Raw genomic sequence first — 15,869 nt, forward strand, 5'->3', positions numbered from 1 at the left:
AAACGATCAATAATGTTTCTACTTGACTAACTGACAAACTGCGTTGTGGTTGGACATGGACAGCATTTTATGAAATTTGTATTCAGTGCAAAACCCTATTCTCTGATCCAAATCCTTTTAAATCTCTTACCAAATTAAATAGGGTTCATCTCTTTTCGCATTTTCCCGTAAATTATCCAGAGCAAGATGTCTGATCACTTTCTTTTGGATGAGGGGGCAGAAACACTGCAGGTTTTAGTGGTAGCTTACTTCATTCATCATGAACTGAAAAAAATGAAACATGCATCTGGCTGTTTTTCAGACATTAACTGGAGTTTGGAGTTTGCCTTTCATATTTGAAGATAGCAGCAGGGGATTGTCCGAGTCTGGAACATTTGCGTGAATGGTGGCGCCTGGGTAGAACATGCAGGAGGCAGAACGTGACACGTATAAATTCTGCTGTGTTTTTGTCTATAGTACATTAACACTGTTGTCAGCCCTTTTCACCAAAAGCTCTCAAATCTTGTTTCATCAAGTTGACATCGTCGTCAGCAACTTCTACGTGCGATTCTTCTGATTTCACATCCGTCACATGTAAGAAACGCCATCAACACACCCACTCGCTCACTGTCAGTTACTGGTAGTTTTACTCTTGTATTCTCATATGGGCTCACACTGACATTTTCAAGAAATTTCACTGAGGGGCTGGCAGGAAATCTTCTGGAAAATGTCTGGAGCAACTGAGTCGGAGAAAAGGTCCAGACTTCAGTGTCTGAAGGTGGCTTCTGACACAGCAAAATAACAGCGACGAACGTATTACTTTACACAACTTTTTTTTAATGGGTTACTTGCTTCAAATGCTGGTGATCCCAATTTATAATTGTTGTTCTGACAGAATTAAAATGTTGATATGATATTCATGAAAGAGGAATGGCTAATGAGAGAATGCTCCCTGGTACAATGAGCTAGATCAAATATCTAGAGACTTTGTTTTTCTAATTTAATGGTAATTTAACAACCACCGCAGTTTCATTCAACTTATTCACACAGTGCTTATCTATCATTCACACATCCCATGCAGACACTGCTAGCACAGCCGTCAAGGGCAACTTGGGGTCCAGTGTCTGGCCCAACGACACTTTCAAAATGCCGATGGGAGGATCAAACTGCCGACCTTCCGATTGAGAGACAAGCCGCTCTCCCTCCCGAGCCATTACAGTTCAACAAGACAGCTAGAGTAGCCACTTTGTTGGTTCTTCAACAGTCCCAACAAAACTACCAGAGTAATATGTTTGTTATATGTTTGACATTTTAACAGTGATGGCTGTCAGCACTGGCAAAAGATGTGAAGCTTAAAAAGGTTAAGGAGAGAAGAGGATTTGCTGACAGAGTAATGTTAGCGTCGGAGCTTGAAGCAAATAGGAATTGGAGCCAAAATGGAAACCACCCATACTGTTTCAACACTAGCATGCATGTGAGTAAATACAAAGGAGCTGGGGGACATGATGGAGCAGCTGATACTTATTAATTGCAAAGACACCAAGCAAACAGTTAGTAGCGCGTATGTGAATGTGTTTGAAAGTGTTAGAGCCTAAATTTGCAGCTTCACGATGCTTAAAAACTCCAGAACGTGTGCGAGCATGTGTGTGACGAAGCACTGGAGCAAAGCAAAGGTGCAAAAGCCAGAGCTGTGACCTTGCAGCTGAGAGGGGTTTTTAACGAGCCACCTCACTGCCCCATGTGTTACACTGGCAATAATCCAGACACACATACTCACACACTGGGTATCAAGTGCGTAATTCTGAGAAAAGCCCATGAGAGAAAGAGATAGGATACATGGGAAAGTGTGGAGGAGAGTTTTTGCAAAGCAAATTCTCCTATTACCAGCTAACGCAAGTGTGGTGTAGTAAAGGCTCTGCGCTCTCTTATTTCTTATACAAATAGCCTTCTGCAGCAATGTGCATCGTGTTTAATCCAAGCACACATAAAGTCCACAAAGCCAGCTTTGACGGCTACATCCGCACGAGAGCATGATAGGGGTAATCGCTATGCAGCTTTTGCACTGTAGAGAAAATATTGAGTCCAAAAGTCTGAGACCACAGGCTCAGACTCCCCACATAGCAGAGTTTTGTCAGGCATAATAAACCCTCCTTGTTTTGTCACACCACTGTTGAAGAGGAAGAGTAAACTGAGAGTTGGTTATATCTGTCCCTCAGCAATAGCAGAGCTCTGAGTGGGGATCAGCACAGAGTGGCTTCTGTTGGGCGTCTGAGCGACACTGTGACAAAGATGGAAGGGGAGGAGGAAGAAGAGGCAGCGGGACTCGGGCTCAACCAGCCTCTTAAGACTTTGACACTAACATAATCACTGATAATTGATTCGGCTGTCATCTAATCACACAAGAAGTGAAGATTCTGAAGACGCACAAATATCATCAAATCACTTTCATCTTTGGACCCATTCGGCATCCTCAAAGGGGCTTTGATCATCAGCGGGCCAAAGAGAGCGATGGGGCACGCGGGCCAAGGACAGCAGAGAGACTGAGAGCGGAGACAGACAGATAGACGAAGCAGACAACCACCCTTCGCTATTACAGGACGGCCCTGAGATATCACATAATGGGACAGAAACAGTAGAGTTGACCAGCATTAAAACTTATTGCGCATAACCTTGTCAAATACGCTGACCATTACAAAAGAAATTTCAAACTGCAGACTACTTGTTTAAATCAACTCAATTGAATACATTTTGATAGTTATAAAGAAAGTTTTAATAAGTTTTCCTTTTCGCGTATTAAGAACACAGCAGGAGATCGTCGAGGTCAGTCTTGTTTACGATAACAGGAACATTCAGGCGAGGGGTGGTGTCTGGGTTGACCATGTAGGAGGCAGGACCTGACGTATACATTTATAGTGTTTTGTTTACAGCACATCAACTTGTCAGCCCTTATCGCCAAAAGCTCCGGCATTCTTCCGGTGTCTGTCGTGTGATAATCAATACTCGCTTGCTCGCTGTAAATTTTCTGGGTAGTTTCCTATTGGTTTTTTTTCATGGGCTCACTCTAAGATTGTCCAGACTGGAACGAAAAGTTCTGGAATATATCCGGAGCAACTGACTTGGACATTTGCGTTCTCACATACAACCCCTCCAGAAAATTTCGGAAAAAATGTCCAAACTTTAGTGCATGTCTAAAAGCGTCTATTGAGTAAATTTCTGCAAATACCACAGGTACAATTAAACTAATGTTAATGCCATTAGTTAATAAAAAATGACTACAATCATAATATAGTATATGTAAACTGCCATGCACAACACTCAGAGGTACACTAATAAATCTAAGGTGCTTCTCATTTTAGTTAATAAATACATTTGAACCCGTTTCACCTGTGCTTCCAGCAGAGCCCTGCGCCAATTCTAGTCAATCCTCACCTCTTTGTTATTAACGTGTAATGGAGACGCATGAGGTAAGTCTAGTAGCAGTGACTGGGGGTACCTATCTGCTGAGTGAACTGATGAAGACGGAGGGCTCCCTGTAGCCTTACAGTCAGAGCGCGGATAAATTGGCCAGCCTCCACCCTTTCCCCGCCTGCAGGAAGCATGTGTGTGCATGAGAATCAGCATGGACACCTGCTAGACTGGAACTGACAATATAAAGTGGCACTGTCACCGATTTCATGAACACAGGGACGCCAAGAGCACAAATGAGCAGAAGGGCCTTTATTATGTCACAGTATAGGGGTGTGACGATAGTGACGAAAAATGATATCTGGATATCTGGTATATAATGATAAGTAGATGGTATTTTGCATCCTTCAAAAAGGTGCTGAATCTTAAGATATTGATTGTTTGGTGACATGAATCATACAATTTAGGCAGAGCCGTTTGACTGAAATTGTTTTTGGCCAGGCAATGTTTCAAAAATCTCTCTCTACCTGTGAATTTGCTCTGCTTTTCATATTCTTCATATTTTGGTTAGTTTGCAGATGTTGAAACAAGAGCTATCTTTTATGACATATTTGTCAGATTGACCTTTTTTAAGCAACATCTGTCTTTTCAAAGCCAAACCACTGCCATGGGAGAGAGTATCATCCACATCTATCAAGTTAATCTAACAATATTTTGAGCCTTGTGCTGACTGTATTAAGTCTCCTGTTGCTGTTTGTTCACTAATTTATAACTTCAGTCATGCATGTTGTAGCAGCTATGTTAGCTTAGCTTGTGACCTATACTAGCACACTGTATGCACTGTGAATGACACAAGCTACCTTCAGACATGCAATGAACTCCGGATATCGTCCACTGTTTCTCCGGAGGAGGTGTATGTGTGAACGCAAATGTCCGAGTGACAGACACTATCTGACTGGGCCCCTGTAGTCCACAGAGAGTCCATAGGAGTCAATGTGAGAACAGAGCAGGAGATCCCCAACTGGATTCAGCACGAGCGAGTGGGGGCTTGATGACACTTCTAACACATCAATGACCCAAAATTGAAAAAACAAAAGGTATAATATCTCCAGGTGAAAAACCGGAGCCGTACACGTAGAAGACACTGACGAAGAGAGTTTGTGGTGATGCCGGTGTCGATGTACTTTAAACAAAATCATGTGATCTTCGCAGCAGAATTAATACGTTACATCCTGCCTCTGCCTGCAGTACCACACCTCACCTGAATCCTTCAGAGAATTTGCTGCTGTTGTAAACACATCTGAGCGGAGAACTTGCCGCTGCATTGTGCCTGTGTAACAGGCAAACTGCGGAGAAAGTCCAGAACCAATTCTCCGGAGACCCTCCGCAGGGCATGTCTGAAAACTGCAACAGTGAATGTGTGGACTCTCAAGGTGGGTTTTTAATAGGTTTGGAAAGTAGAGAGAAATACTTGATTATGACAGCTCTAACATAATTAAAACAACAATTAAGACATAATTGTAGACTGTGGATGTCATAGACCCCGGCAAACAGTACACATACAAAGTAATTTGGACTATATGTCCTCCTCCACAGCTCCAAAAGACTCACCTCTCTAAAATTAAAGGTTGCAGAGCAAAAGCAGCATGAGACAGAAAAACAAACACATTTCCACCGTATGCAACAGACATGAACACGCATCATTTTATGTAGAAAAGATTTTAGAGAACCATAGGAGCTCTTTCAGGTAGACTACAGGAGTTGGATATGTACACAGAGAAGGAAGGGAGGAAAGAGAAAAGCTTAGGGCTAAATTATTCTCCCTTGCTGATGTGCACATGGACAACTGTGGACACCAGAGACGCATAGTTGTTCTTATTATAGTACTTAATGTCTGCTTGTAATTCGCTTGGTGCAGACCATGTACAGTTGGTGCCAACGTAGTGTAGCTGTGTGTTTGTGTGTCCAGACCAGCATGGATGGGTCTGAGTTGACACAACAAATTGGACGCACAGTGTGGCGCGTAGGTCTTCTGATGATGACATTTACGTCACTTGGACCCTTGCGTAGATGCAAAAAGTATAATGCTTGCCTGAGAGGAAACAAATTGAGTAAAGGCTGAAAAGAGAGGGAAAGGGGAGCAGGCTAATGACAGAAGGAAGAGAAGAAAAAGACAAGTAAGTGAGAAAATGCAAATGAGAGGATGCCGAGCAAAAGAGAAAAGAGGGAAAAGAGAAAGTGAGAGATTACAACAGGAACTGCTGGACAGGAATCTGAAGAGAAGAACAAAGCTGACGATGAAAAAGTGCGGCAAGAAAGGGGGAGCGAGAGCACAGGAGGAAATGGCAATACATGAGACATGATGGGCACATATCACACAGCTTTTTGCTGCTGAAAAAAGGCCACGTGCTTCCTCATATGTCCTTCAAAACATAGTGCTGACAGCTCCAGACATCACAGCACAATATGTTCCAGGAAAGAGAAATTCAGGAGCCAGAGAAAATGAAAAGATGAAGAGGGGTGGCAAGAAAGAGAGAAGGGTAAAATAAAAAAGATGAAGATGATCCCCAGAGAGATGGTCCATGGCATCTGTTTGTCACAAGCCAGGACCACAGGGAGGAAGAGGAGGAGGAGAAGGAGGGCAGACTGCTGCTCCTCTCCTCAGTCCTGCTCTCCCTGGCTGTCCTCCACAGCAGCTGGAGGCTAGACTTCGGCTCCTCCAGCAGCCATTAGGGAGAGAGGCCAGGCCTTGGGAAGGGGTCATACACAATCAAAACGACCAAAACAAAACTCAGGGATGCACATCTGCATCATTAGCAGAGAGGCCCAGAGTCTCCTGATGTCTATTCACTGCAAAACAGATCCCTCAGAAATGTGGCCACCACAGTCCCAGTGCACACAAACACCCTCTACACAATTGCTATCCAGCGATGTCAGCCTCCTCTTCATGAATATTCATATGCCTCATTAGCACTCAAGTGGGGGAACACGGCATATTGCATGAGACTCCCCTTACTTGGAGAGAGAATGAGAGTTGAGGGAGGGAGAGGAAGGGGGAAGAAGAGATGGGACACATGGTGATTGTAGAGGAAGCAAAGGGGAAGAGAAACAGAGTAAGAGGCAAAGCCTTCTTTTCACTGCCAGCAAACTTTTTTGAGTCTCAAGAGTGAAGAGGGGGAATGTTCCATATTGTTCCGGGAGCTGATAAACTCCTGCCACTTTTCCTTATGAAGCCAGACTAGGGCAGTATGAAAGCAGCGTCAGCAGCAGGGACAGCACAGCGGGAGCGCAGGCAGAGAATTACAGGCCATTTTACCCAACAAAAGCACCAGCAATAAAAGCTTTAAAACAGCTGCAATTTCGCTGCTTAATGTCGGGCTGTTCACAATAACAGCTGAACTGTTTGAGATATGTGAAAATGCACCTCAACACAAGCTGCAGCTGTACAGGCATTCGTGCAACCTCCGTCTTTGTTCAGCAACAAAACAAACCCGCACGTGCAGCCGTACAAAGCCCGGCTGTCTAGTACGCAGATACTGAGTCTGTCAGTCCAGTCAGTCAGACTCTTTCTCTCTGAGCCACTTGCCAACAGACACACACACGGACAGATACAACCAAACATAGAGAGGGGATTATTTTCTCTTTATGTTGTAATGCCAGTGAATCTCTTAACAGGAACTGCCAACAGGGGAAATCTCCCATCCTGCAGCTGTGTCCTCAGAGAGACCCTGGAAAGTGTAGAAGCAGCGGACTCCATTTCCTTGACTTTTTGTCCGTGGTTGTGGTGACACAGACATTCGGACACTAGCAGAGGAGGACATGAGGTGAAGTTGGACGATGTCCAAATATTTTGCCCCACCAGAGTCACTCTGGTCCTTTAAAGGGCATGGACAAAAAAAAACACGCAACCATAATTGGACCAGGTCTCTGGAAATCAATACTGCTGCTTACATGAGGGGCCTTCACCAAAGCTATTTCATATTCCAGCTTCCACACACACTTTCGGACAAAAAAAAAAAAAACTTCAATTTCAGAACGGTATGAACTATTGATTTCACAGCCACGGTTCAGACTCGTCCTCCGCCTCCGTCTGTCCTCTCTCTTTGCCAGTCCCCTACCCTTGACACTGCTTTTCCAATCTCTGTTAAAGGGAAACATGAATGTTTATGTTCAGTAGTGAGAGTGGTGGACTCGTCCTTATCTGTGAACTTCATTAGACCACCATTCAAATCCCTCACAAGTGACCTACGGCATTACTTCAGTTGGTCTGGGACAAGGTCATTCTAAGTTTCATCCACTGGTAACATGAATCACTGGGAGGGCAGCTACAGATATCATATTTAAATATAACAAAGTAAATCTTTCTCTGCACAAATTGAATAATGCAGCTACTTACTACTCTTTTTAGATGCATTTCAATGTTTTCACTATTTTTTACATTGTCTGCTCTTTATTTTTGCTTCAGTCAGCAACAACTCTGGTGCTGTTTTTTGTGTGTGGCATAGAAAAAAAGTTTCAACTTTATTATTATTTACAGCGATAATGAACAATTATTTTCATACTTGATTAAACTCTACATTATTCTCTTGACTAATTTATTAACCGTTTGTTAAATAAAATATCAAAAAATAGTGAAATTGCCAATTACAAGTCAAAAGCAGCCAAGCTGAAATATTCAAATTCACATAAATCCCATGCAATTCTATTAAAGCCTGAGAAAACCAGCAAATACTGACACGGGTTAGGGATTAAAATTGATCAAAGCAACTAGGTAATTGTCTTAATTGTTTCAGTCATTTATTGTCAATCAAATAATCAATTAATTGGCAAATTGACAAATGTGCGGTCATTTCCGATCTAAAAGTCTAGACTGTGTTTTACTGTCATTTACGGTTGTGATTCTCTCCTTTCCTCTGCTCTCACTTCCAGTGTGTGTGTGCATGCGTGCGTGCATGCGTGCGCTTGCCCTTTCCCACACGCGGTTCAGAGAGGAGAGACAGGTTGAGAACTCCTAATGTTAAGTTAAATAAAGCTTTCCAACAAATGTAACAAATCACTCTTCAAACCAAAGATGGACGGACGTCAAACCCCACACATCTGAAAGTGAGTTCAAAATATAACAGCAATCTGGCGAAAGTGGCGAGGAAGTTAGCAGCTCTGCTGGCCAGAGCACCAGCAGCTCTCCTGCTGTTACATCTGCACCCCGCCTCCACAAGCACCGGAGGACTGGCTTTGACCTAGCTGTCGGAAAGGAAATACATAACCTCTACAAGACTGATATTAATTAGGTTAGGTGCTAAAGTAAATAAAATGTGCACTTAAATCAACTTCATACAGTCTTTTACCACTCACACCACAAACTGTCCAATTTGCATCTGTACACAACAACAAAATGAAAAAACATGAGGACCCCCCCAGAAGCAGTCAAGCTCGGATAAACACTGTTAGCAATATCAATTTACAATCTGCATGCAACAACTATGCATATAAATGAGTAAATAAGTTCAGTTAGATCCAAATTGAGGATGTTATTGTTATTTTCATCTCATTTAACATTTAAACCACAGTTTCTGGCTTCATGGCTTTTCTTCCTGTACACTTTATCAATATTCTAAACACACTAACCCTGGTTTTGCTTTCAACATTTTACATAAAAATGATATCCTTCTCAAATGCCAAATCAGACAATCTTTCAGCCTCGACAGAGCTGAATTTGGTAATCAAACCATTTGGATGGGTCAACATATTCCAGGCATAAATGCCAGATAATATCAGCAAATTTGGATCTGACTTTTGGGCAGTGACACTTCTATCCAACTGTGTTGTCATTAATTCATATTCAGATGGCTTCCGTGGGTCACACGTTGTGCTGAGCAGCCTGGCGCAGACCAGGGACTTGACCAGTTCAAATCACAGGTCCAAACTCAGCATGCATGCATGATTTAAATACATCTAAATGGCAGATGGCAAGAGAGCCGGCTCATGTCTGGCTCTAAGACAGAAGCAGTGATGTAGGGGGAGGCAGACGATGACGTACTCGAGTGAGGAATGGCTCGGCTTGTCTTTAAGATTACTTCTCCTCTTAAAACATTCACTTCATCTGTGTCACTGCAGCTCCCAACTTGTTATTGGAAAATAGCTCCGTGCAGGAACGTTGGAAAACCATTCGATGCCGGCACTGTCTGCATCAGTCACACGCTGACACTCACATAGACACAGAAAATACATTTCATCCTCCACATCCAAAACAGCCAATAGCACTGGCAGGCATTTGCGACCCCAATCCATATTTCAATTTTCCTTCTCTCATGCAAACTAATGCGATACTTGTTTCCTTCCCCCACAAGTGATCAGCTATGTGAGAAATGAGCTTCTTCTCGTGCTGCCTCTATAAAAAGGCCCAATCAGAGACATTTTTGAGAGAGCCTCTGCCTACATCGATTATGTCTCGGTAGGCCTGCACAAAGGCAGATTCTTGGAGGTAACACTTGAGGATGGAAAATCGGTGCTTTAAAACATTCTCACCGCAATGAAGTACAAAATGCAAATCGCTTCTCTTCACATTTCCTGTTCTCAGACTGCATTCAGGCCCTCTTACATTTTTTAGACTCTAAAACTACATCGTGTACTGTCAGTGTCAATATCAAGGGCTTAACTACTCATGGTTTCAAAGCTATTAAATAAGCATTAAGTATTAAACTGTGGGTCAGTCCGTGTGAATGAGTAGTTCTTATATGATTTGCTCTAATTTTAGATTTGACCCTTAGAGTGGAATTCAGCTTCAAACATTTATCAGTGCAGATTTATGAAGTTGTAAACATCCCTCAAAGCCAAAGACAGAAATGCAAACGCTGTGGGCTGTGATGCCATCGGCCAACTCTTCTTGGATTCGATCCACCGACGCAGCTCAGGAGACAAACCGGCCACAGTGACGAGCCAAGTTTTAGGGGGAATAGACGTATATCGTGTGAATCAGGCTCATCAGATGGGATCCATTCATTTGGATTCTACAATGGATTTCTGACGAGTGAACAATTTCCAAATGCTCCCTCCTTTCTAACTAGTATTTGATATACTAACTGCTGATGCATTTTCCACTCAGACACCACAGAACAGATCCGCTCATCTTGACATCTCTCCCTGTGGCGCCATCAACAAAGCTCAGACACAAATGATAATATGACTGTAAACAAATACTGTACATGGATAACTGGCTGCGGCAGAGACAAACTGAGAAATGGTGCAGTGCAGAAATATTTTGTTTGATGAAATTCACTTTACAGTTTATTTCTAATCTTCACATTCAATCAATTTCCATCAATACAACAGTACTAAATAAGTAAACATGCAATTTAAAAATAAGGAAATATTGAAATAGTAATAATATATGGCAATGAGTCCAAGATGTCATAGTCAAATCTTTGAAATGTAACTGAGGCTTGATACTGTTTAATCATAAATTCTTTATTATAAATAACTATAAGAGAAAACACAAATACAACCACATATATAGAACTTAAATTGAGAAAATAAATAAATGCAGATCTTTTCTTAATAGGTTATTCTGTAAAATAAAAGTTTTCATATTTGTAAACATAAACCGGGTACCCATACTGTGTGGGAAAAGCTCATACTGGCCGATATTATCTGCCAACGTATAAATCCGATGGGCTCTAGTAAAACAGGATGCACATAGAAAGATATAAGGATTGTATGGACAAAGATATTGCAAGTAGTAAGTATTGCACAGTTTAAATGACATTACACGAGTTACTTATTAGTGCATTTGAAAGTGAGGATCCTGGTGCTTGTGGTCGAGCGGCAACAGCGCTGGTTGTTAATTTCTGGAAGGAACCACCTGCGTTATACCCTGAACATGCAGGGGCATGTGTCCTCGACAAACCGACATAACCATACTCATTTAATGTTGCTAAAATAGGCAAAGATGATTAACAACACCCAGCGAAACACGGGAGTCTGGCTGCACTTTTCCTCACAAGTCATTACCCATGTAAAGGGTGAGGCAAGCAGGTAATAGCGACAAATATAGGGCCTTAAACGACGACAGCTTTACGATGCCTGAGCGGCCACTACGACTCCATTCCTGTCAGATCCTATTAGCTTGGCCTCCACTGTGCGTTTCGATTGGCTCTTGGCCTATTCCCAGCAGTTACAGAAGCACCTCCCGTAAATAAACCAAATGGCTGCATCTTGTAGGGTGTGAAGGGCGGGGGGGACGGAGGGAGGCGAGGGGGGTGGGGGGTGGGGGTCCGGGCAGCTGGGCACTTGTGTGTAAAGAACATCCGACAGAGCGGTTGAATAGTTTAATATACAGCACCGGGCTAAATGGACACAGTCGACAAGAGGGACAGCTCGACACATATCAGTGTAAGAGTTTAAATTTGACTGGTGTTTAAGAAGAATACAAGCAGCCAGGCGAGGGAAGCGCTGTTAAATCAAGACAAGTGGTCTCATTGCACTCCACACACACTCCCATAAACAAAGTAAAAAGTGTATCTGCCAGCTGCCAGGTGGAAGTGGAAGGAAAGGCCACCTGTCTAATAACCGTTTCTGATGCACACAGCTCAGCAATATGAAACTAAGCATCTGGCCTGTCCCCTTCAAACTGATCGTGTTAACAGCACACGTGTCACAGATCCTCACACAGAATTCATTTGGGTGGTTCATCTGAACAGCTTTTTTCTCCCCTCACCAAAAAGATAATTTTGTGTTTTTCAATTCAACCAATTAGGGCTTGGGATCGCAATGTGGTTTTGCCACCAACACTCAGCCAGCCACCAGATGTCCACTGGACGTTTAAGGAAGAGCAGAGAGTGAGGATGTATTGGTTGTTGTCCAGCTAAGCCAGGAGCGTTTTATCCAAGACACCTCTCTTCCTTTCTTTACAAACCAAATAGCCCTGCAGTAAAATTAAATGGATTTGCAAATTCTAGGGACAATTATTAAAAATGCAATGCTTGACATGCTGCAGCTAAATTAGTTTTTTTTTTACTGCATTTGGAACAGGTACAGATAAAAAAAAGAACTGGACTGAAACTAAGTATGCTGACAGAAGAAAGGCTGGCAGGGCTGCTCACAAAGTGAAATTTAATCAGCTATTTGTACTTCAAACTTCTGAAAGAAATAATAATATTCTGGAAGAAATCTATTGGGGGGGGTATAAAATATAGTAGCATATATAGTATTTGCGATACTAATTAATATAATAATAAATGAGATAGTAGTACATGTCAGTTGCATACATCTATATGATTGACACATACCTTTGAATGCATGTGATTGTTTCTGTACTGTTCTTTTTCAGACAATTGGATGTGTCACAGCAGGAAGAGCACAGCAGAGTATTTGATACAAATAATGATGGCTCTGTTATCAGTGAGCCATGTTCAATCATAGACTGTATTACCGTGGACGCCATGACAGCTCGCCTTAAATGAAGCTAAAGTGTCTCCATCACCCCCTGGTGGTTTTCTACACATCAAATAAACTTTTCTTTGAGATGGTTTTTGTGATTTTAGGTAGTTCTTATCACACTGACGTATGTCCAGTAACTTTGTTATGGCTTGTTATTTAATTCTATAAAGACGAAATCAGGCGTCAACAGCCGAGACTGATTGGTCACACGCAAGTATCGGCTACACCTTGTTCCTGCAGCTCCATCCCCCGTCACTACAGCACAGACTCTGGCTCCAAATGCACAAGATGTCAGCGTTTGTATCTGAGATAGTTTGGTTTCATTTCTGGATAGTGGGAGGAAGTGAAGACACGTCGTTCATCTTTATACGACAGTCTGTGTGCTCAGCAGTAGCATCACAGACCTTCATATAAGGGTCACTGAATGCTTCGTATAGTTAATACAGATCAACCTCCTGCAACAACCCTGACCCTTAGATCGGTAGATAGATGAGGATGGGGGCATCCATTTCATATTGCGACCACATTGTGTTTGTGTTCAACTTTGACACAGTCAATAATTACTCTAGTCTGTGTTTCTTTATTATTTACACCACATAGTGACATTACATCTCATCCTTTTCTCATTGAGTGCAGGCGAGGGACATTTTTTACACTGTGCTGAAGTGACTGAGACAACTGCAGCAGTAAAACTGTAAAATGAAGTCAAATACTATCTGAAAACAGCAGAATGGAGTTTTTTTTCCCCGATGAGCAGCAGCCTTTTAAAAACACTTTCACACATATTTCCAGGAACATTTACACCAGCATAACTCATTTTACCGACAGATATGTAAAGAATGGGATTGACAGTAGGAGAGGAACAGTAAAATGCTAAAAATACAAAGCCAGTCTACAAGTTATCTTTGAGATTCAAATATTTTTCACCCATTGACTGTTATGAATCAAACAAGACTCCCATTCAAAGCATTTCTGAGCTCCCACTTGCCTCTCTACTCATGCATACAGTTCCAGCACAGCTGGGTGGAAAAACACTGTGGAACAAACCAACTGAGACAGCTACTCCACCAACTTGCTCCTCATTAGTCACCACAAATAAGAATTGAGAAGCATTTAACTGTGTTTTTTTAACAGTTATATATTTATTCATGATTATTTCATTATTATTAAGTCATCATGATTTATTTTTACAATTTACCAAATAGGTAATTAGTCAATTGTTCATGACTTGGCTCTATGTGTTTTGTCAATGCAATCTTTTTCTCATTATCAAGCCGTCAATTAGGACTGCAACAAAAAGTTAATAATGATTAACCAGGTTGATACTTTTCTTCATTAATCAATAAATTGCTTTGTCTATAAAATGTCAACACAACAATCCAAAGTGGTGCGTGTGTTCAAATGTCTCCCTTTGTCCAACCAACAGTATAAAACTAATTGCTGATTAGTTGATCTTGTGTTACTTTGAACTTGTTCTGTAAATAGTGTTGTCACGTTGTCGTAAGGCTGTATAAAATATTGTCATAATTATTATTATTATGATTATTATAACAGAGCAGAAGATAATGTGTTATTTAGCTCAAGACAACTAAATGCAGCAAACTCTCATTTTGAGAAGAAGAAACATGACTTGTCAATTATTTAATTACTAAAATAGCTGCTTTTTAATTTCCTGACAATTAACAAAGAATGAATTCAACTGATTCTTTAAGCTCAAGAAGTAGAAATAAATGAATTTTAGTTTTCTTGTCATATCATAAAATGTTCAATCCCACATAATGACATGACATATAAATAACAACTTCTATTGATTGACACTCCTGCTCCAAACAAGAAAAACATTCATTTATAGGAAAGTTGTTTTCTGTTAGAATGAACAATTGTTTTTTAAACTCCTGAAAAAAAAAAAAACTTTCAATCTTTCAATCTTTCGATTTTCACAATACAACACTTCCTCACGCCCTACTTTATGAAATCAGGTGTCAGGCCAAGGACAACATGTCTGTATTGCCCCATGAGGATTTTCTAACCCACTGCTATTGTTATTACACACCAGTCTGTTCCTCAACATCCAATCAGCCCCACATACTCCACAAGGTTTCCATCCCATGCCTTCTGTCGCAGATGTGCTCGGAGCAAGTGTATCTAATATAGACCTGCAACAATCGAATCAATTATTTGACTGACAGAAAATGTATCTTTAAAACTTTTGATCATCGATTAATCATTCGATTTAAGAACACCAGCTTCTCCAGTGTGAGGATTGGCTGCTTCTCTCTGGTTTATACCGCTTGGTTTTGATTTTTGAATGGTTGATCGGACAAAACAAGGCATGCAAAGTTCAGTGTGAAAATCCCTTGATAACAAAAATAAACTCAAAGGCTTTTTTCTCAAACTTCCCCATCTCACCGTCCTCCTCGGGGGACTGCGTCTGCTCCGACTGAGGAACTTTGATCGAAGAGGTTTTGTGCCGTCCTCTGACATCATATAGACTAAACAATCAGTGGAGAGAACAATCTGCAGATTAATCGATAATGAAAATAATCTTTGCTGGCAGCCCTTGTCTTGCTGTTTATTCAATTAAGACTTTAAAGCGTCGTAATTGTTGAGTTAAATCACAATATTCACCCTGATGACAGAAAAAGGGGCCATGTATGAAACCGAGTCAATATTCTCTGATTGAAGAAAATAAACCCAATTCATCAGTCTCGAAGCCACTTTATGACGACTTGTTGCACTGGTATCGTGGTCACGTCTCTCTACATGGCAGTGGCCTCTCAGTTCGGACTCCCTTAGTCTGATGAGCAGGGCTTCTCAGTGTACAGTGCTGCTGTCCTGCGCTGAGCATGGAGATGCAACACAGGAGGAGCAAACTGCAGCCGGGGGGGTCACTATTTGGCAGGATTCGCAGACTGAGCCGAACGATTCAGCGCAAAACGTGTTCTACGAGTGGGCTCATTATTTTGCATGAGTGAAATTTGCCCGCTGATGTGACGTCCGCATCCATGCAGCGGCAAGACGCGGCAAAATGACAAAAAGCAGCCGGGAAG

At 41.7% G+C, this 15,869-nt stretch overlaps 1 protein-coding gene across 2 annotated transcripts in view; it reads right to left on the reverse strand.

Moving 5' to 3' along the window:
* LOC118123507 (speckle type BTB/POZ protein) overlaps positions 1–15,869 on the reverse strand; it is a 97,300-nt gene that overhangs the window by 81,140 nt on the left and 291 nt on the right. The window lies entirely within an intron of this gene.

The sequence above is a fragment of the Hippoglossus stenolepis genome, chromosome 16 (assembly GCF_022539355.2).
Source record: "Hippoglossus stenolepis isolate QCI-W04-F060 chromosome 16, HSTE1.2, whole genome shotgun sequence".
NCBI lineage: Eukaryota > Metazoa > Chordata > Actinopteri > Pleuronectiformes > Pleuronectidae > Hippoglossus > Hippoglossus stenolepis.